At 30.4% G+C, this 21,330-nt stretch overlaps 1 protein-coding gene across 1 annotated transcript in view; it reads right to left on the bottom strand.

The window, feature by feature from the left end:
- The window catches only part of LOC128995955 (neuropilin and tolloid-like protein 2), a 106,865-nt gene that overhangs the window by 81,278 nt on the left and 4,257 nt on the right, over positions 1–21,330 (bottom strand). The gene's annotated exons all lie outside the window — the stretch shown is intronic.

Raw genomic sequence — 21,330 nt, 5'->3', positions numbered from 1 at the left:
ATTGTTCAAAAAATATTTTTGTCAAGAATTGTGCGACACACACACTTAACTGTGAATTTATTTGAAAGTGATCAAATATTTCATCGTAACTTTTGAACAGATAGTGATTATTAATAAGGACTTGTTTGAAGTCGTATCTAGACTCGAATGGATGGAAACGTAAAAATGTAAAATTTCTTTAGTCTTTAACCATATAGAGAAAAATCTTTCCTGAATCAGTGAGCTAGTATGCAATTTCTAATGTAGTTATGTTAATAACGAACGATCTATAACAAAATCATGTTTTTCCTATGAAATTAGCTTCAAAGTACTCTAGTAAGCTTCTCGTAGAAGTCAAATGAATCTGCGCATCAAAAGAATGTGTATTTAAAGTATAACAACTATAATTTAGAAAAAGATTGGGAAAGTATTTTAATTTATTTTTTTTTTCAAAAATCACACAACAGTTCTAGACACAGTTGTAATGTGTTTGAAAAACAGTACTAAAGGTAAAAATCTCCTAACAGATTGACAAATGCTTAAAAAATTCCTAAATTGAATATGACAGTATAAAACATTGCTTGTATTTACTGTCTTTAAAAGAAGATAAAACCCTAGACTAATGGAAAGCTGCCTTGCGAGTAAACCTTAATTCCCTGAGACGGGCGGTGTGTCTTGAGAAGCCTAATGGAGATATATCCTTCATAAGTTTGTCACCATCCATTTCTTTTTATCCAAACACTAAAAGCATTTAAGTAAATTAAATACAAATTTCCCTTTAGTTTCCAAAATGTTTTAAAATAATTCTACAGAATTTGTAACTGTAACACATCATACCCTGGAAATCTGCATAAATTTGAATTTCAATTTGTATGATTAAATTTTTACTAAAATATTTCCATAAACGAGTCATATTTATTCCCCATTCAAATAAAATTCAATGAGTTTCAATGAGTTCTTAAGTTTTCTGCTACGGGTGAAAGAGTATTTCTTAAATAAAATGTTAATTATATACCATGAAAAAAGCTAAATTTTCTCAAAATGTATTCATAATCAAGAAAACCCCAACAGCTTTTTATTTCTCTACAAGTTAAATGGGAAATCCAAGTGTAAGGATTTTTGTTCAAGTTTATCCTGCCTTACACCTTCATGCTAAATTTCATAAAAATTAAGATTCAAGATTGCTGTTCATAAATTATTGCATTCACAAGCATGCACACACACAAAGGTGTCATGGCCTCATACCATACATGTAAATAGCATACATGAAATTTATATGAATTGTTATGAAACATATATTTTACGTTTTATATTAATGATAGACGGAGAGATACAGCCTGCAACACCTTTAATGTTAAGTATTACAAAAGAAGTGGTTAGCTCTTGTTCGCGGGTGGGTTTGCCACACTTAACACATCTAGATGCGGAAGCTTTTAACGTAAGTGCTCTTCTGTTTCAACTTCGTAATTTTTATCAGCAACTTCTGTTTTGTATTTAAACTCCTTCAATAAAGGCACGTTCCTTATTTTTTACGTATTTATACTTAGAGGGAGACGTAGAAAATAGTAATTTGTTTTGAAAATATTTTAAAACTTGTGGTTAACATGTGCATTAAAAACATTGAAAATTATTCCGAAAACGTATTGCACTAAAATCTTTAATACTATTATATACAGATTAATTAAAAAACAATCCTTTTAACAAATTCATGTCACACCAGAATCCACAATACTCAGAGCTTGGTATGTAATTATGCAAATGGCTCCTGGAAACAACGAACTTTGGCATCGTATTGAAGATAATAATAGTGTCCCACACTCGTTTACCGATTAAAACTACAGTAACACCTATTCGTCTACACGATTATAAATTATAAACAGATTCTTTTGTTGGTTATACATATTATATAGAAGTGAATGTCTTGATTTCAAGCAACATGAATAAAAAGAAGCATGAAAAAAAATTTGTTTAAATAGAAAGAACAGTTTATATTCCATTTTATTATTATTATTTTCTGTGCAGCCGAGCGGTATTTATAGCGATCACGTAATCTGGTTATTGATAAAATGATCATAGTTGTGCAATTAAAAAAAATTCTACCGTCGTTTACAAGTTAACTGTGTACATTTAAATAACATACAAACAAATGTTGTGAGACGGATTTTGTCATAGCCCCTCCTAATTTTCAATATAAAGTACCAGGAGAACTGCAGATTAGCAGCGTGATTTTATACATATTTACATAACTATTAAGCCCCTTTCGGATGCGTTTTACATAATTACTGTTCTTGTTTATTGTAGAGTTTTCATTGGTTTGAAATATCTTATGTTGTGAATATATAGGTCAATTTCGAATAATCCAATTTATTATAGAAGAGTAGTTGTAATGTCCTATTAATCCAATAATTAATGTTATAAGGAGTATCAGGCAATTTATTGATTAGATTAGGTTATATGTCCTCTAGCCTTAAGGTTATATTAAACACATTACAAAAGCGTTCCATTTGTTATAAGCAGCTGGTTAACGTACCTTGAAAATAACCAATATCTCACTTAAGAAGAACTTTCCCCCCTTCTCTAGCACACACCTAACTTATGTCACGATGCAATTCCATTAAAACTTGCACATAAAAATAAATACACGACATCGTACGAGGAATAGAAAAGAATAAAATCATGTTTAGGATGATAAAAAGAATATGTTTTTGTCACTCTCTATACATAGAGTGTATTCTTTCGAAGATGCAATACAACTCTAAGAAGAAATATTGTTTTACATTGTCTTTCTGAATACATCCGAGCTAGAAAGCTCTAGACACGCCAAACCAGTTTGCATAAACTGTCAAGTGGCTCCTCATTTTTCTTTTGAGATATTTTAAAAGCAAATGTCAACGTTCTTTGGGTAAAATAAGAGTAAGAAACAGCGTATGTAAACAATTGTTTAAAATATGTATGAGACTGACTTTAAGAAGGGAAAATAAGGTGTCACTATTCTTAAGATTGTTTGTTGGTTTTGTGCTAATAATATGATTCTAAATTAATAATATAGTATCAATAGAAAACGACCCAATCGAAGTTAGGGGTTTGTGATTTTTTTATTCAACCCGAAACTTATAAAACTAAATCCAGTCAAAAGAGTAAGTAAGTGCTGCACATACAACTGTGAAAGAAAATTAAAAATGTGTTTTTCCTTTTGTTAAATTTCTTCTGAATAAATTAAATTGCAAAAGGTTTTTATATAATAATATACTTGATACTCGCCAAGTTAAGTTTGATTTACGGAACTTTCTCTAAAGAGGATAAATCCTGATTCATGAATGAGCAACGCAATCAGTTCAATTTTGCTCAACGAAATTTTTTACTAGTGTATATAGTTGATTCTTATCGATAAATAAGCTTTATATACTTAAATTTTCGTCATTACTTATTCATTAAACTTTTAATCAATAAACAAAAAATAATGCTGAAAAAACGAAATAATGCTGAGCACAATATCTGAGTTTTAGATTAATCTAAAGTATTATACACATTTATACAATTGAATTATGTTTATGTAGATTTTTTAAAACATAATTTAAGGTGGGAAACAGGCTAAATTAATCAAGTATTAATTTCTCGTCGCTTGGACGATAGCATAGAGTTTTTTTTATCGTTTTAAAGTTGAAAACACAAAAGTTATAGTTTTGGATAGAAAGTATTTCATTACTGCAATACAAGAGAGCCGTATACCATTCAAGGGGAAGGAATGCCATGAATGTGACCCTTGCATTCCTCTAAACACGATCAAACGACTAGATCTTGTTTGAATATTGATGTGCTAGATGCAAGTAGTGTGTACTGTCCTGAGTAATTATATGTTAATTCATATGGGTAATCATTACTCATAGCTCGGTTAAAAGTAATTTGTCACTAGTGATACTGTACTAGGCATAGTTTTTTTTTTTTTTTTTGTCCTAGGACGCTAGGCACGAGCCTGGGATTGTTTTTCACATTACTTCAGGCTAGACCTAGGGGTTGCGGCATTATCACTTAGATAAAATCCATTGGTGACTTGGCAGGGATCGAACCCGGGACCTCACGGACCGAAGTCCCGTGCTCTAGCCACTACGCCAGCTCGCTCCCCAGTACTAGGCATAGTAAGCATATTATTTGTACTAATATATTTTGACAATTGTTTATGTATACATGAATGAGAAATGGAATTTAATTTATTTCAAAATATGTACAAGATGTATGTTTTTGAACCACTATTATTCCATACATCAAAATCGGAATTTAGAATTTCGGTAATTTTAAAATGTGTGTTTACGAAATATCTTTCTACACTATACCATTAAATTGCTCATGATGATTATAATTTAGAATGTCTAGCATATATTTTCAGGATATAAGTTTATCTTAACAATCTGTCAAAAATACTCAATTGAAAACAAATTTATATTTTAGCGATAAGTATTATTTTCTGTATCCTAGTGTGGTGAAATTTTCAACGTTTAACAGCCTAAAGATTGTTTAAATCCTTGTTAGCAGGTTTTACCCCTATATGTGTAATGGTTTGCATGGTTCATTTTACATCGATCTTGACTATATTCGTACCAGAATTATATTATTTATGCATCAAAATCCTCATCTACCCCGTTTATGCTTTAGTTTTATAAATTTGTCCATCGTCCTTTGAGAGGTTTAAGATCTCTCGGACAACTATTATAAAACATATTTAAACATATTTACCATCGGAACAATTCAATCCGGTGAAAGTGAATTGTATTCCATTTCCGACATTTTCGGCCGAAGACGGATGTCTCGATCTCAAATTGTGATAGTCTCATCTGTATTGACGGAAGCAACTTCTTTCATGTCAAATAAATATAAGGTTTTTCATTTCGGAGAAAACTTTAAGCTACATATTTTCTTTTGTATTTCTTAAAACTTTACTTACACTCAAACGATTAAATAGTCAAAGTCTACTATGTGTATAGTTTTCACTGATTTATTTATTTTATCATAAGTATTTTGTTGTAAAATGTAAGTGTTTTTAAATAAGTTGTGTAACCAAGATTTTTAGGCCTTTATAATGATAAATGTCCCTATAATTTATTAAATTATTTATTGCAAGGCATTAAAAACAAAATGTAAATAGGTCAATATAATTTAAGCTATTATATTTAGTCCATATTGTTATTATGATACCACATTTTATCTCACTAATCCACACTGCAATAGTCAAATAAAGAAGTATACCGATGTTCGTGTTTAACAACGCTTTAAAATGGCCAAATCGTTCATGAGTTTTTTTATACCTCGAAGATAGTATACGATAAGCATCTATATTAATAATAGTTTTTGTCAACAGTACCATATCGATTTTTATTTTTTAGAATAACTATAATAAGTGTTATGAGATACATTACATCTAGAGAAGTACAAGGGTTTAACTAAAATAATCATACCTCAGAGGAATATGATACATCATGTACGAAGAGAACTCTCATAACATCTTACTGTGACACGTCATAAAACTGCTATATCTCAAAGATAACATTTTTGTTGTTTACCGTCAGATTTTCCCCAAAATTTCGATACCTCTGTTTTCACATATGTGTCGTACTTTTATAAAAGAAAGGTTATGCTATACTAAACAACCTTTAGAAATTGTCATGTTTATGTTATGATGTCAATACAAATTTAATATGTATAAAATGTACTGTTTAAAATATTGCATTTCTATGAAATCATACGTATTGGCCGACAAAGCAACGTTATTTATTAAAGAGAAAGTGGACCGTAGTCACTAGATCGGTCGTTCAACTGGATATTTAGGCGTTCCACGTTCCCTACATTATGAAAAGCTTTTAACGTGAGTGGAACTCTATTTAGAAAGTTAAGGTTTTATTGATGGTGAGTACTTATCAACTATTTCTAAAATAATCATGGTTTTAATAGTTGGAACTTGCTTATTTAAATAAAAATTTGGTACCTAGTAGTAGAATGGTAGTAGTCAAGTAATCAACAAAACAAACTTTTTTATTGTGTTATTCTGATAACATGAGCATCATTTGACATGTAGTCCAGTCATTGAGTAGTGGAGGTTCAACAAAATTGATTCAAAAGGTTTTTCAACGGATTTAATTAGTTTTATACCTTCACACAACACAAAAAAAGTCTACCAAAATCTGACTTGGGGAAGTACCTGAATTATGGTATTTAAATTAAAATAATAATAGCCCCGTAAAAAAAAACAGATAAAATATTATTGCTATATATTGGGTGTATTATATCGTTTTTAATGTTTTGAAGGGTGGGGAAAGTAAATATGCAACTTAAAATGTGATTTGACGTCATTTGACACCACAATATGTCCGCAAAAATATTTTCCAAGGAGGAAAAACTAAAATAAAACTCACATTTAGATATAGGGTGCAGTATATCGAATTCAATGTTCAAAAGGGTGGCAAAACCAAATATACAACTTAAAATATGATTGTATCTAATTTAAAAGCATAAGATGGAAGTCACCAAAATACGCCCATAATGCCATAATGCTATGTTTTTGTAATCAGTAGCTCGTTACATTGATCTCTTATTTATGAGAGATTTTAGTTCGAAAACCTAGGACGATTCTGTAAATTAGTAACTACTTCTACTTTGAGTAGTGATATTTAGGCGTCAATAAATATAATATTTTATAGTTATCTCTCCTGGAAACAATAATAACCACATAGAAAATCGCCGAAATTGTTTAGAAGATCCTACCAAAATCTTACTTCGCTTAGCCTTAGGGTGCATATTATTTGTTCAACATCACAAACATTGTGAAAGTGTTCTTTAGTAATATAGAATAAACTATAAACGTGAAATTATTATTATTATTAGTTATTTGTGTAACCATTTCGCAAAGTGGCACTTGTAGAATTGAATTGAATTTGAATTGAAAAAAATCTTATTTTTTTTTAAGTACAATATGTATTGTACAATAGGTACAATACAATACATCTTTATAAGCTAAGGTTGTACATCAGTATTACATGTTATTGTATTTATTCTAACATAAACAAAATTACAAATACCCCAACTAATTATAATGTTATCGAACAATAAAGCCCTGAGGTTACAGAACCTGTGCGGGAAACAAACATTTTTGGTAATTGGCGCAAAACTCGTGGTTGGAAAGTCCAGCCCGTCACCATTACCAAAGTAGTTTTATTACAAAATTAAAAACAATATACAAAACTAGGTTTCAAACAATAGCTTTAAGTCAGCAACCTATCACAACAAAACCTTATCTATGAGACATATAAATTTGAAAACCAACCCTATACTGTCATTCGTCGTGATTATATTAAATTATATAATTTAATGATGACATTAACATACTATTTTAGAGTGTCTTGAACTTATAGCTTATTTGAATTTAACGAGCATCCCTGACTTAATAAATGCAGGATTATAAAAAAATATGCTATATTAAGTTTCGTGTTGATTTGCTAAATACACTTACGTTTTCACTTGTTTTGATGGGATCGGGGAGAAGGTTATAAAAAATCACTTTGCTGCACATGAAGGAGATATTGAAAATTTTCCCGAGTGCAGCAAAGACACTATGAGCTCGCGTTACACATTATAGTTTTCCTACAGTACTATAAATCATATAAATAATTAATCTATCAAAAACCAAACAACACGTTCTAGGTTAGGTTAAATTCTAGCGTCTAATAGCGTTAATAGCGTTAATAGAAGCACACTGTTTTCTGTTGTTTGGTTAAAATACAGGAGTGCGGTAAAAGTAAATAAAAACAGCAATTAGCTACTTTGCGTTACACTCAGTACAAGAAAGTTCGCTGTGTCAGGTGTGTGTAGGAAGAAGGTATATTTTTATCTTTATATGAGTGGTGTTTTCTATAAGGCCCAAAGGCTAGATCAGGCTGTGTAGATTGATGGAGAAAAGCATTTCATAAATGTGTTGCCTGGAGGGTTTTTACCGCTCACTGAGCAGGGAATGTTAAACCTATCATTGTGCTAAGGAAGCTCTCTTATCACAAAATGCGATTTAAACGACTAAATATATAAATAAAAAATACTATAAGCAACTGGACATGGTTTCATATTTTTTGAATAGTCAAACTGGGTTAAAATTGTTAAAATAAAACCTAAATAGTATTCACATTTAATAAGACCAATATGAGTTGAATAAAGCTATATTGATTTCAAAAAGCATAAAAACTAAAAATCTTTGCATACTAAAAAGATGTATGTATTTAATTAATATAATACTGACATATTAATTAACATAATTTATACTGACATATTAGTTTGATGTTATGACATAGTATGATCAATATAAATTTGTTCTAGGTTTTTGAATCTTTTTTATATTTTATTTGAGTTTCTCTGAATATATGCTGTACACATTTATTTTAAAAGAAATATTTTGTTACCTTGTAACATAACATAAGGACAACGTGTTATTCCTTAGACCTGTGTTATCTAGCAAAAATAAGATTTAGTTGTAATGTATCACTAAAATATAGCTAGTAGTTGAGTAATGCTAAGTTTTTGTTTATAAATAATCACCATCTTAAATCAACATATTAATAACTAAGTATATTCTTATTTATTTGATATCAGTGTGTTTAATATTCCGGTTATGTTTTAGTTTGAATTTTTTCTACATTTTACCAGTAAGACTCCCGGTACAAACTCCTGCTTATATAAAACAAAATTATCGCCTAATAAATGTTGAATCCCATAACGTAAAATGTAATCCAATGTTAATAGCCGCCACAAAAAAAAAACTTACAGAAACAGTATTCAACGTAAATTTAGTAAAAGACATATAGATAGTTTAAAATATTTCGATTATATGTTCATCTCTAACAACTATCACGGGTGGAAAAACTACCCGTTTCCAAAATATTTCAATTTCCTTTCTAAATGGACAAATCAATTTACGCCACGTAATGGTAAACCATTTCAAAGTGAATCCTCCCATTTGCCTAACGTTTTCGGACAACGATAAATGTCTCAATCTCGATTCGTGATAGCCTCATTGTGTATTGGTAGAAAATACATCAATCCCATCTAAAATTCAGTGCTTTGTTAAATGTTGATTGTAATAAATGAGTCTATTTATTACACGTCGTTTGCAGAGCATTACAAATCACAGAGCATAGTGTTATTGGGTTTTAATTTATTCTACACATAATTAATTTGGAACAGGTTATTTTATGAACAGAACTCCTGCTAAAATTTTTAAACCCATTTTGGTGTTTTTGGTGGTATTGTACAGAGCTCACTCTGAAGCTGTGTAGCATGGCTTTCGTCCCTCAAAGTTACCATGTTGATTTATGAAATAATAATATTGAAATTATATTTGTTATATTTTTGTATTTCAACTTTTACAAATGCGTCTTGTTTTTACAATTACTGTTATACACTTGAAGAAGGTTCTCTTTTAGGTTGAGAATAAATATTTTTACTTAAAAAAAAGAATGAAATTGGATAAGGAAGATTACAACATTTATAAATCTCAACAAATATTCGTACAAACTGATAGAAGAAACTGGAAGAAACTATTTACAAAATTATGGTAGCGTTGAAAGGTATGCCAAAAAGAGAAGATATGGAGCTATCCTTCATATTTTCGTATATAAATAATGGGTGATATATTTTATGAAATATACCATTTTTTACCACAGTAAAATGAATAGTAAGAAAATATGTCATAAGTTATTTGTTATATTAGTAAGATATAAAAAGATATGTTGCAAATTTTGTTTGACAGGAAATCCTTATTTCCAGTATAGCAATAACTTGTAAATAATACTAGTACATTATTTTAAAATTGATATTTTTCTACTTAAAACCATGTTATTGATCCCTACTCAAAAATGAATTTGAAAACTATTGTTTTCCATGACAGTATTAGTTGAGATTGATGTGTAAAAGGAGTTAAATAACTTCTTGATCAGCACTGTACGTGTTATTAAATCAATAGGAAAAATGGGGGATAGTCTATATATTTTAAGGAATTGTAAGAAAGGATATGTAATAAATGCTTGGGAAGAATTGTATATTTATAAGGAAAAATGTAAAAATATAAATAAGTTGATTAATGAACAAGTAAATTTCGATTCCAGTTGTACATATAAAAATGTATTGGCCGGTGCTTCCGGTAACCAAAAGGGTATAAGTAGGGACGCCATTCAAGATTCTTGTCATTCGCCTATTAGTACGGTGCAATTAGACCTAAACCGGGACATCAAAAAAAAAGTTTCAAACCAGTGCCAAATTGTTGAATACACTTCCCTCAATATGTAAAAAAAAGTTACACTGATTTGAGTGTCGGGTTTGGGGGGGAGGGGGTAAAAATGAGGTGAAAATAGGACTTTTTTTACTTTTTCGCAAATACCTCAAAAACGGTGCGTTTTTCTTAGAATATAATGAATTACAAAAATAATCTACATTAAATTTCGAACAAAATGATACCATACAATACCTATCTACTATGAACGGTTCAGATAATATTGAGGGGTAAATGTGATTTTTTTCTTAAAATTCTAAAAAAGTTGTTTTTTAAATGGAGGAAACCCATGGACACCCATAAAAAAAGTTTCTAATGAGTGCCAAATTGTTCAATAAACCTCCCTTAATATGTATAAAAAAGTTACACGGATTTGAGTGTCGGATTTGGGAAGGAGGGTTAAAAGAAAAGGGGGGGTGGATGGGACTTTTTTTACTTTTTTGCAAATACCTCAAAACCGGTGAGTTTTTCTCTAAATATAACACATTACAAATATAATCTACATTAAATTTCGAACAAAATGATACCATACAATACCTATCTACTATGAACGGTTCAGGTAATATTGAGGGGTAAATGGGATTTTTTTCTTAAAATTCTAAAAAAGTTGTTTTTTAAATGGAGGAAACCCATGGACACCCATAAAAAAGTTTCTAATGAGTGCCAAATTGTTCAATAAACCTCCCTTAATATGTATAAAAAAGTTACACGGATTTGAGTGTCGGATTTGGGATGGAGGGTTAAAAGAAAAGGGGGGGGGGGAATGGGACTTTTTTTGCTATTTTCCAAATATCTCGAAAACGGTGCATTTTTCTTAAAATATAATGAATTACAAATATAATCTATATTAAATTTCAAACAAGATGATGCCATACAATACCTATCTACTATGAACGGTTCAGGTAATATTGAGGGGTAAATGTGATTTTTTTCTTAAAATTCTAAAAAAAAGTTGTTTTTTATCTGGAGGAAACCCATGGACACCCATAAAAAAAGTTTCTAACAAGTGCCAAATTGTTCAATAACCCTCCCTTAATATGTGTAAAAAAGTTACACTGATTTTAGTGCCGGTCTTGGGTAGGAGGGTGTGAAAACGGGGTTGGGAATTTTATTCATAAGTAATTTTGTAAATTTTGTTAAGTAACACTTTTTATTTTCCATTTTATCACAAATATAACTACAATATAAATAAATATGACTTACCTACCTAAAAAAGACAAACCTACCTAGATACGGGAACACGGTGAACTTTCTACCGTTTGAGTTCTTAAGAAGATGGAATAAAAAACAACTGAAGTTACAACGATTTTTAGTTGTAAAATTATTGTGATTAAGGCTACGCTATTCAGGGTTGCCTCATTTTACAAATAAAAATCGTAATACTTATTTATTTTTTATTATTTTAAAAGCTAAATAAAAGTGTTACAGACATTTTTTCATAAAATTAGCCATTTCTAGCAATTTTAATTTTAAAAAATTAAATGGCCGCCATTTTAAAATTTGTATTGGATTAAGATATTTTTTTCTAACGTGGGTATATTTTACCTCAACATACATACCAAGTTTGTTAATGATCGGTTAAAAAATTCAGAGATGAAATAATGTTTTTGTGAACAAAACAAAATGGCAAATATCTGGTTAACGAAGCGATTTTGAAAAAAAAATACTCTTGATTTTCTTTTTATTTTCACCCATAGAACCATTTCCTGGGGTTTGGCTGTTTACTTACAGGACTCCCTGTATACAGGATGTCTCACCTAAAGTGAACCAATAGCTAACTTTTTTATCATGGGTTAATACAGTTAGTTGACTTCTTATGGGACACTCCCCTTTATTTTTTTAGATGATTTGGAATGGTTCCCAATTTTAAAAATATGTTCGCCATTTTCCAATATGGCCGACAACTTAGTTATTTCTTATGGAACACCCTGTAGTTTATGATTGTTTTAGTATATAAATCCAATTTAAAAACATTTTTAATTTTGACTTTTTCTCTTAAAAGCTACTCTTTTAGGAGTTACAGCATGTTACACTTATGGAAAAAGGCTTGTTGTGTACATTCCGCATCCTGTAGCTCATAAACGAGTAAGTTAATAGAGAAAATGCAAAGAACAAAAACTTTTTTATGGGTATCCTGCATTTAAAAACAACTTTTTAGAATTAAAAAGAAAAATCACATTTACCCCTCAATATCTCCTAACACGTTCATGGTAGATAGGTATTGTATGGCATCATCTTGTTTGAAATTTAATATAGATTATTTTTGTAATTTATTATATTTTAAGAAAAACGCACCGTTTTCGAGATATTTGGAAAATAGCAAAAAAAGTCCCATTCCCCCCCCTTTTCTTTTAACCCTCCTTCCCAAATTCGACACTCAAATCCGTGTAACTTTTTTATACATATTAAGGGAGATTAATTGAACAATTTGGCACTCATATTAGAAACTTTTTTTATGGGTGTCCATGGGTTTCCTCCATTTAAAAAACAACTTTTTTTAGAATTTTAAGAAAAAAATCACATTTACCCCTCAATATTACCTGAACCGTTCATAGTAGATAGGTATTGTATGGTATCATTTTGTTCGACATTTAATGTAGATTATATTTGTAATTTGTTATATTCAGAGAAAAACGCACCGTTTTTGAGGTATTTGCAAAAAAGTAAAAAAAAGTCCCATCCACCCCCCCTTTTCTTTTAGATCTCCTTCCCAAATCCGACACTCAAATCCGTGTAACCTTTTTATACATATCAAGGGAGGTTTATTGAACAATTTGGCACTCATTAGAAACTTTTTTTATAGGTGTCCATGGGTTTCCTGCATTTAAAAAACAACTTTTTTAGAATTTTAAGAAAAAAATCACATTTACCCCTCAATATTATCTGAACCGTTCATAGTAGATAGGTATTGTATGGTATCATTTTGTTCGAAATTTAATGTAGATTATTTTTGTAATTCATTATATTCTAAGAAAAACGCACCGTTTTTGAGGTATTTGCGAAAAAGTAAAAAAAGTCCTATTTTCACCTCATTTTCACCCCCTCCCCCCCAAACCCGACACTCAAATCAGTGTAACTTTTTTTTACATATTGAGGGAAGTGTATTCAACAATTTGGCACTGGTTTGAAACTTTTTTTTTTATGTCCCGGTTTGCTCTTTTTTTAAGCTAATTGCACTGTACTATATTGGGTCTGATGACGATTGGAGTGTCCAATCGAAATCGATCACCACTTACCTTTTTGTATATTTACCGTCTTGTGAGTAACAGTATAAGCGTAAATATATGTTTTAAGTGTTATAAGACGTTTCTTTTATTTTTTTCCGTAAAAGGAGTTGTAAAAGGCATTGTTATTCCTTAAACGAAATATAACAGTGCAGCGAGAACTGTTTGAATGGTAGTTTCCAAGGTAAACGTCCAAGCTTTGTTTTCATTACCCGCCTTAGCTACAATATTACGCTTTGTCTACTCAAAAATTTATAGAAGGCTCAAGTCCCCACTCCACCTTTCAATCTTCTTTCTACGTTCTTTACAAGTGTTCGTAAGTGCAAAGTAAGGAAACTTATACTCTTTAATATATAAATTTATGATTTTTAGTTTCACTTCATATTGAATGAATGGAATTTGTACAAATAAAAGTGTTATTCAGTATTAAACTAACGTGCATTGCTTTATTCTCAAATATTATAGTATTCATTTGGTGAATAATAATGTTGCGATACATTAAACGATTTTGATCTGAATGAATGAATGATTGAATAAGTAAGTGATTTAATGTTGCTTTTGTTTTTATATTCACAGATACCACGCAGGGAATCTGCTTTGTTTGATCTAAAATACGTATAAATTTAACGTGAAGATAAGATTGACCCGTTATTTAGTTTTAAAACTGCAAAAGTGTATTAGCCTTTGAGACACAAAATATAATTACAGTAATTTAATATAACCTTAAAGTAACAGATTTGATTTATTACGAGGATTAAATTATATTTAGTTGCATTGAGACAAAGTATTGATTTAGAAACTCAAGACTAAATTGCATAATGGTTTGTACGGATTTAAATACTGCTACTTACAAATATTACTTATATCAAACATTATTATATGAAATTATTTTCTTCACTAATTTGAATATTGGTGAAGGTTAAATTTCTTCACTATAACATATAAATATGCTCATTTAATGTTTGATTAGCGATCTGATCTGGGAGGGGTTTACACCTGGACATAAACCGTGATTTGTATATTTAACCTGATGTTCGCCCAACATATGTCATTATTTATGTCACAAATATACCACATTAGTCTAATCAAATTACTAATTACAAATTACTTTACTAGGTGATTGCTTCCATTTAGTTTCATTGTACATTGTATATTCCGTTTGTTAATGCAGTATTACTATATGTCTTAAATAGCAATGCCAATATTGATAGGTCCTATAAATAAAAAATACGTGTTTTAAATTGGGAAAAAATCCTATCTTTTATTTAGATTGGTTTCGATTCTATTGCGGGAGTTTTCTTCACACCGGAATGTCATTAATGTATGTGGATACTAGAATAGTTTTTCCAAAATACCGTTCTGCATACAACCCAAAAGCTAAGACGAAAGATGCGGAAAAGAGTCTGTAATTGATTTATGATATGTACACTATACAGCCACTTCTATCTATATACATACAATAAAAAAAAAACCTATCGGATAAGTGTGTTTAGGCGACGATGTTTTTGGTTACAAATAATTAAGATTACGTTTTATAAAAAACAAGAGCAGTCTTGTTTTCGTAAATTAACCTTCTACATTATATGTTTTTAATTTAAAGTTTAAAGTGATTGATTTCACTGTTATGTTTCAGTAGATATTTGCCAATAAGTCAATAATATAAGTCAATGAGTCATTTATTGGGCCAAACTGACAATAATTGCATTAGCCAAGTCAATACAAGAAAAAATAAATTTAGTACATCTTAATAACAAAAATTCATTACTGAAAAAAGTGTATAACTAAATAACTAAACATGCGCACATGACTTTGTGAATGACCACTAAAGTAGGTATTCACGGGCGCTGTAAAATGATTTATCTAACAACATGGACTTTAGACCTGTTCTAAACTTTTTTGGGTCTTGTTCGGCCTTCAGTTGAGGTGGAAGTCTATTAAATAGTTTTACGGAATTGTAATGGAAGTTTCTTTGAAAGAAAGAAGTGGAATACCGGGAAATTGGTAGATTTGAAGTATTGCGCAATGGATACCTGGAATTTTTGCAGATGAGAAAAAGGAATTATTTTTGATATGGAAAGATAGAGTTTCGAGGATGTAAATAGATGGGAAAGTTAAAATTTTAAATTCTCTGAATTAATCTCTGCATGATTGTTTTTTTTTTTTTTTGAAATAGAAAACACAATTCGAATTGTCCTTCTCTGAAGCCTAAACAAGAACCTAGTCCTCTCACTTTCGCACCCCCAAACAGGAACCGCATAAGTCAGATGAGGGTAGACAAGCCCATAATAGGCTGATAATAGGACATCAGTGGTGGCTGATTGGCTGAGAACTCTCAGCATTGTTATTTAACTTTAGTGATTACTATCATTGTTATATAAAACAATCTTTATAACTTGCCTGAACCAAAAGAGGAGTGAAATAAGGGGTGAATTTATAATAATTAAATTGCATCAGAATTTAAGTATTCGCCATAGAGCTAACCGTGTATACAATATACATCATTCCTAGCATTCCTAGTGTGTGTTACAGCATGAGTTCTACCTGTGTAGTCTCAATATTTGAGAGGCATTGAAATCCCACAACACCAAAATAAACCTTCTAGGGAAACTCCTTTGATATGTAAATATCTCGATCGTGTTCCATTAACCTAACACTAGCTGGTGGTTGCATATAGGGTCGTATCTTGCGTTCAAACAGTCTTACTAATTTTTTTATTACACCTTTTTTGATATTAATTGTTCTTTTTTTACATTATAGAAAATATGTCACTGCTAAGTTACATTATACCGAATGGTCCAGAAAATATTTATAACAATAAAATAATAATTATACTTTGAGAAGGAATTTTCATTAATCCAGCATTTGTACATGTCAAATTACCATTGTCTTGCATATTAGTGATGGTATTGAATTCAATGTAGAAAAGACGCGACTATCTATTCACGATGTACTGGATAGCTGCCCTGACGGGAATATGCCTGATTGCAAAATATTATTTATGTATTGCTTCCACCAGTAAACAATTACGCGTCATTGTATTTTCCCCAAAACTATTTCGTTTTCATACATTTGGACAGTAATTTTATTGGCACGATACAGACCGGAATCGATTGAAGGTAGTATATTGAACAATCAATGCCCGATGTAATGATGTGTTTGCCATTAAAAGAATAAGTTCTGGGAAGGGAACCCTTATATCTCAAATAGTAGCGACGTCCCACCGTCCCACGCACAAAATAAATTGGCCAGGCCTTCCTATGAGCATAGTTTTCCATCCTACGTTCTTAAGTTCCTATCCCATCAGTACCCATGTATTTCCGCATGTTAGCACGTTAAACTGATTCAACTCTGTACTTTTGACAGTTATGTTGGTGTTAGTCTGCTTAAAGTCCAAGAGAAGGTAACTTTATTTATTTTTAAGATTGTCTATTTCTCATCAGAGATATTATTACACCAAGAATCATCTTGGTGATACAATAAAGTGAAAATTCAAGAAATTTTGCAAAAGAAGTTTCCATAACAAGTGTACCTTCTTTTAACTTACCATAAGTCGTTAGATCCCGGTCAAAGATTACGAACTGATTAGTAACTAATTTCCATGCATTACTTTTAGCATAAAATTTTCTCCTCTATAGGTAATCGAAATACTATGATGAGAATCTCAAGAACAAATGGAGATTTAGTTTTCACTTGTCGTACCTACCTATCCAACAGATTGACCTATCATGGCAAACAGTTCAGCCAACTAGAGAAAACTAATTTAAGTAGCTAAGATAGATGTTGTACTGTAAGTATTTAATTACAAGGTGATTAAAAAATTCCAAAGCCAACAACGGGAAAATAGATTCAATTCTACCCAGACTTTAACTTAGTTGGTAAGCTCCAACAATCATTGCGTTCTTTCTCAGACTTCAGCTCTTACATTTATATTGCTTCATTTAAAAGTGCTCGGCTATTTTATTTTTAAACTCAAGCATGTAATTGTACATGTTTAGATTTGTCTAAAATACAATATTCTTACGAGGAATCTAAGTGCTAAGAGAACAGTTATTAACAGTTTTTGTTGATAACAATTTAAAATTTAAAGCATAGTAAACGCGTCTTTCTGATTATAACAGCGCATAGCATTGTTTACATGAGTTGAGTGTATAAATTGTGAATTTAATATGTTAATATTGCTGTATTTTTTTTTCAAACTGTACTTTTTTATCCATAGCATTGAAATTCTTTAGGGAGCTTATTTGGTTTCGAGAATGAATTTTATTTTTAATACGTCCTTAAAAAACTAATAGCTACAAAAAATAGCCGTACCAAAGTTTTGTGAAATGTTTAAAGCAAAATAGATTTTAAAAGCCATAAATGTGAAGAAAAAAACCATGTAATAAAAATTAACTATTACTAACTTACAATAAAAATTAGCAAAGTACTAGATTTGTATTTGCATGGTTAGGCATTTGATTAAATATACATCATGCAGCCTTTATTCAGATAAAAAATATATCTCTTAAATGCACATGTAATGTATGCAAGGGTGTATGTCAAAACAGTTTTCTTGTGGAAAACCGGTTTAATCTAAATGGAAAACTAGTATTTTCTGTATTTTCATTAGAAGTTAATATTTATTATATTTATTATTTAGCAATAGTTCTTTATAAGAATTACATAAATATAAGAATGATATCAATACTATCAACAATAACTTGTCTGTGTAAGAACGTTTTTATTCTTGAAAACATTATTTTAGAACTATGTTTATTCAAGCTATTATCACTACATGTTTAGAAAACTATTTACCAATAAAATCATGCTAGGCTATGATAACAGGATAAAAATATGAATAAGGTTGGTTTCATAAACAATTCAACAAGCTTTGACATTTGATCTACAAATTTTATTCAATAGAAGTTTACATCCTGACAAACCCACTGCAGATTCTATCGTGATGTCAATATGTACTGATCGTGACGGACATCACAATCACTATCACGTGGTCTAGCAATAAATGGAGGAAAATATAAACTGATTATCATCAATTCTTTGTATAACTTTAGTATAACATTCTTATTAAATAGCTGTATCAAAGTAAATTGGTTAGTGTATAGTTTAGATCACATTAATGTTAAACTAATCTATCCTACCGTCACCTTTGTGGACATAATCTGTTTGTGTAAACAGATAATAATGAATATTTTAAATATCAATTGTGAATAGTAATTTTTATACTGCGAGGAGCGAGCTGGTCTAGTGGTTAAATCACGGGGCTTCGGTCCCAGAGGTCCCAGGTTCAAATTCTGCCCAATCACCGCTAGTGATTTATTTATTTATACATGCCAACGGCTAAGCCAATACATAAATGAAAAAAACAAACTGAACAATAGTCAATAATTCAATACTCAAAAGAATACAATATACATAGATGAAAAAAAACAAGCTGAACAATACAATACTCAATAGGATACAATAAATAATCTGACAATGAATAAGTTAACAAAGACTATAGATATAACAATAATAAATATAACAAAAAGCAAATTAATACAACTATAGAAATTTTTTATAAAGAATATATATATAACAATAAAGGCGTTGAGGCTAGTCCAACATCTCCACCAGGGTTGCTTCGGTTGTCCTCCTTATGAAGGTGTAGCTGTCGGCGAAGAAGTCGACATCACGAGCAACTCTGTTGCCCAGCCTGAGGATTCTTGCCAGAGGACTGTGAAAGTCATATTGCCTCTGAAGCGACGGCCGAATAGGTCCCTGGATCTTGTTATGGTAAGGATTCTGATGTCTATTTCTAATAGCAGCTCTGGACAGCATATATGACCCCTTAGCAGCTTGTACAAGAGACCAACATAATAATGATGATGACGCAACCCCTAGGTCTGGCCTGAAGTAATGTGAAAAACAATCCCGGTCTCGTGTCTAGCGTCTTAAGACAAAAAAGTACCTTTTACACAATCCTAATGTTTAGGAAAATTTAATGATAACTATAAATTTAATAACGAAATAATTATCCTGTCAGGATACAGTGCTACGGTAAGTGCCTTGAGAAGATTTGTTGACGTTACGGGAGCATTTAAGAAAATCTGGTGTTCACTTACACACTTACCTCCAGGGATTTATGGTGAACTTAAAAAACTATTCTCTTACAGCCGTAGACTTATCATTGAGGTGGGTTAGTTATTAATAATTAGTAACAGTTATAAAAAGGAAAAGCTTTGACTTTATAGTTGTAGACTATGTTTTAAATGTTTCGTTTTTACAAAATAAGCATTGAATGTGTTAAAAACCAATCAACCCAAAAAACCAAATCTTCCTTAAAAGAAACTCAATATAGCCAGTAACTTATTTAATCAGACTAAAAGAAACATTTCTCAATCTAACAGTAGACCATTATTTTATTAAAAACGTATTTCTATAAAGAAATAACTAAATATGTAGATAACTTTTAAGTCTGATCAAAGGTTTGAAAATCAAAACCGTCCTATCCAGCTTCATAAAAGAGAGCCCCTTTTAAAGAAACATGGAAAATCACTAACGCAGAAGGTCGGGGTAGGTTTGTGAATAATTTAAACTGTAAAGGTAGAGAGGGCGAGAGGGTTTATTATCATTGGCAATTGGGTAAGTTTGGTCTGAAAACAGAACTCACTGAGGCGATACTTTGAAATCCTTTCACCTCGGAATAAGAGCAAGCTTAAATTACAAGATCAAAGGTTTTTAAATCAAACATAATTTTATATAAAATAATACTTCTTTGGCACTATCTCTTTATATTTACTTCAATTTGTAAACAGAATTCAACCAGTTTTCAAAATTACAACTTAAGTGTTAAAAAAAGGAAAGTTAATTTACAATGATCAATAAAATATAAATCCTATTAAATTACATCTAAAAATACATTTATGGTCTGGTAATTCAAATAAATCTTTTTACTTTTTAATATTTGTATTTAATGGGAATTAAAAAGTGCAGCCTATTACATGATTTAACAGAGTTAAACTACACTTACTTTGTGAACACTATCACATTTTAGACGTGAATTTGCGTAACTTTTTTATAGTTACGAGTAAAAAGAACAGAACTTTTTTACCAATGATGTTGACAAAATTAACTGTTTTAAAACATTGACGAAAAATATTTGTTGAAATATCGTAATAGTAATGGTAAATTTAGATCATTAAACTGTGGACTTCAGCTTACATAAAAATTATATCTAAAGATAAAAAGATCAAGTTTCATCTGGTATTTTTATTCGGCTTCCATTCTTGCTGTAATGAAGAGCCCTAGGCGGAAACACTTCGGAATTCGATGGAAATTCCTCTTCCACGACTCCAACCTCAAAGCTAGCTTTTATTTCAAGTTGTCTTTCGCTAAATATATGAGAAAATTCTAAATTATTGTCCATGAACTATTTCAAAAATATTTTTCTCTATGTTTCCTTGCCTCGTAATTGGTTGAATCCTAAAAAAGGTAACTAAAGGATCAGAATTCCAAGCAGTTATTTAATTTAAGAACTTTGTTAAATCATTAAAACCGTACAACCTGTGCACAATAAAGGGCAACCTACTGTCAGGGGCATTGGGTCTGAACCTATAAATAAAAAATAGTTAACTTCAATTTATGAAATAACTTTGTGAATCGTTATTTAAATATTTCAAACATTAAATAAGAAAAGAAATTACATTATGATATTTTTAAAAGTGATAAGTATATTGACAAACAATATTTGTATCCTGCTGTTTACTAGTCATCTTTAATGCACCGGTTATTGATTACTTTCGTTTTAATAGATTTTTTACAATTTGTTTTACCAATCTGAATATTAAC

This window comes from Macrosteles quadrilineatus, unplaced genomic scaffold (assembly GCF_028750875.1).
Source record: "Macrosteles quadrilineatus isolate MER2022 unplaced genomic scaffold, UCM_ALF_1.0 Scaffold_5__1_contigs__length_97177068, whole genome shotgun sequence".
Lineage (NCBI taxonomy): Eukaryota > Metazoa > Arthropoda > Insecta > Hemiptera > Cicadellidae > Macrosteles > Macrosteles quadrilineatus.
The sequence above is the reverse complement of the archived record's forward strand: the minus strand, read 5'-3'. Positions and strand labels throughout refer to the sequence as shown.